The following is a 3,291-nucleotide window of genomic DNA, read 5'->3' as shown; positions in this document are numbered from 1 at the left end:
ACACACACACACACACACACACACACACACACACGTATGTTTGATGACAAACGGAAATGTTAATTTGAAAGAACTTTGTCTACATGATAGTTGAACTCATGATAAAAAGAAAAATGTGAGAGATTGCCCAAAATGTTATTCTGCTTCCAAATTTATTCTATTCACACAAATTGTTGGCAATGGGATTATTTCCTGGAACCATTAGGTTTGGCTGAACTCCCTTTGCTACAGGCAGTGGGAGATTCCAGTGAATCCTCGTCATGAATCCTCCACGAGTGGTAAAGATGATTTTCGCGTTTTCAGCTCTCATGCATTGATGTGATGAAGAACAAGGGAAAAGAGAGGGAGCAATAGGCTGTTGCTTTTCAGGCAGGTAACATTTTTTTTCTCTCTCTGAGTTGAATCACACAATAATGTTATCCGACCCCCAAACTGGACCATGTGAGGTCTCCTTGAACATTGTCCGAACTGTATGTCTCCGTCACATTCCCTGCTCCATGTCGGTGCATCATTGCTGCTGTCGTACACAGAGCCATTTCTTTAGCAACAAATGGCCCCACTTGATTTAAAGATATGTTTATATGTGCCTGCGTAATTTAAAAATAATATGTTCAATGTCTTCACAATATCTGTGTTAAAATGAATGTGTCTTATTCCTAAACAAATGCAGAAATTACTGGAAAAGCTCAGCAGGCTGGGACCATGTATGAAGAGAAATTAGAATTAATGTTTCAAGTCCCGTGAACCTTCCTCAGAACCTGTTTTATTTTTTTAAATTATTTCCCCAGTTTTATTTTCCCATACTAGAGGAAATATCCGTCAGGTATTCACCAGCCTCACTCTCCTCAAGATCTTACATAGTCAAGAACATTTCTCCATAACATAATGCCTTCATCCCAGGAGATTGTGTAGCGAAACATTTTTGAAAATTTGCAAACACAGTTGTGTTTTTTATTTTTCACTTTGGCACATCATAACTACACGCAGTGCATCAGATGTGGTCTCAGTAATTCCCTGTACAGATGTAGGGAAACAGCCGTAAGATCATACCCGGGACCCAATTGCAAGAAACAGCATCATTCCATTTACTTTCCAAATCACTTGTGGCATCTTCAGACTAACTTTGTACGATTTATGTACCACGACACACTAAGCTCTCTGTAGCACCAAGCTCTGCATTCTTTCTCCAGCTATATCATTTACTGCCGTTTTATCCTTTCCCAAAACACAAACTTCCCATAACCCACATTGTACTGCTTTATTTGCATCGCCGAAAATTTGCTCATTAACATCCTCTGTCTATACCCCGCTGTAGAAGTCCTGTCTCCACTTGACATCTTATTGCATGAATATCCTGGTGTACCAGCAAACTGAGCTCCAATCCTATCAGCCCTTCATCCAAATCGTTAATCTAGATTTTAAACTGTTGATGACCTCAGACTGATCCCTGAGGAATTCCACTACTTGCAGCTTTCCAACCTGAAAATAAATTATTATCTCTAGTCTGTATTTCCTGTTAGTTAACCAGGGTTCCCAGTGGAGCAGCCTAGAAAGGTTGCAGGTCCTGTACTGTGATGTGTAGCTGGTTGTCCAGATGTATCTGAGCTCAGCAACACACCATTAGGGCCATTTGTTGTCAGATCATCAGGTAGAAGTTGTACTGCAAAATATTAAAGAGAAAGAAATATTCTTATCTCAATCTTAATTAGGAGACCTCTTAAGCTGAGTTAACCTCACAGCAAGTCACCTCCTCTTTACAGAGCATAATGAACAGGAATAGATGTAGACCATCCAGCCCCTCAAACCTGTCCCATTATCCGATTGACTTGGTTCAGTGAAGTATTTATCAATCTCAGCCACCACTGCTCTCTTGGGAAAATATTCCCAATATGTTAAGACCAGAGGCCATAAGAAAATGGAGCAGAAATAGTCATTTGGACCATCAAGTCTGCTCTGCTGTTCGATCATGCTTGACATGTTTATCAAAACAATTCTTTTGCCTTCTCACTGTAGCCCTTGATCTGCTTATAAATCAAAACTCATCTTTCTGTCTTAAAGACACGACTGTGTCTGTGTCTCTATATGCTTGTGCATGCGTGTGTGTGTGTGTTTGTGTATTTCTGCTTAATGGCAGGAGACAGGGTGGCCATGAAAGATTATTCTTAAGATTGGAAGTCTGTGACCAGTGGTGATCCACAGGAATCGGTGCTGGATTTACTTCTGTTTGTCATTTAAATAAATGATTTAGGTGAAAATGATAGAAGGTATGATTAACAAGTTTACAGATGACACCGCGATTGTTTAAACTGTAGACAGGGAAGAAGGTTATCGAAGATTACAAAGAGATCTTGATCAGTTCGATGAATGAATCATAAAGATGTACAGTGTGGAAACAAATCCTTTGGTCCAACAGGTCCATGCTGACCAGGTATCCTAAATGAATCAATTCATATACCCATCCAGATACCTTTAAAATGTTGTTTTCACCACATCTGGCAGTTCATTCCATATGTTTTTAAATCATTCCCCTCACCTTAAACCTGTGCCTTCTAATTTTGGACTACCTTACCTTGGGAAAAATAAATTGAGTATTCACCCTATCCATGCCCTTCATGATTTTATAAACATCTATAAAGTCCAAACTTTACTCCAATCAACACGAATGGCTGTGCTTTCTGTCATGCCGGGCCTAAGTTCTGAAATTCAATGCTGATACTTCTTCATTCTCGATCAAGTCACAATTCTAGAATAATTTTAATCAACTAGTTCAGACATATTATGAAACACCTCTGTGGAATTTGAAATATAGATCTTTGGGCCCAGAGATAGGGACACTAACAGTACACTGCAAGAGACCCTGAATCTGCAACATTATTTACCTCTGCATTTGCTCATCAGCCTGTTCTGACATGCTGTAACACACCTCTGCAGCTGACAGGACTTGAATCCAGAAGACACTCTCCACTATGAAGGATCTCTAATGGTTATTATTATTGAACACCAGAGACAACGAAAGACCAAAATTTCTGGACCCAAAAGACTGTATCGCAAATCAGTATTTCTCACCTCTAACGTGTGACTGCCCTCTTCTTAAAACCATTAAATGTTACAAGGCAACAAATTATATTCCAGTGTCTCCTCACCATTGGCTGGTCTGCAATCCACCCCACCCTCCACCTCCTGCCCACACGAGGCAAACCATGCTCAGGATCTTTGGGAAAATCAAGGCAGGATTTTGGAGGCTTCTGGAGATGGGAGGGTCTTTCAAAACATGACAGGGTGGTGTCGGGG

This window comes from Rhincodon typus, chromosome 8, assembly GCF_021869965.1.
Source record: "Rhincodon typus isolate 14 chromosome 8, sRhiTyp1.1, whole genome shotgun sequence".
NCBI classification, from domain to species: domain Eukaryota; kingdom Metazoa; phylum Chordata; class Chondrichthyes; order Orectolobiformes; family Rhincodontidae; genus Rhincodon; species Rhincodon typus.
The sequence above is the reverse complement of the archived record's forward strand: the minus strand, read 5'-3'. Positions refer to the sequence as shown.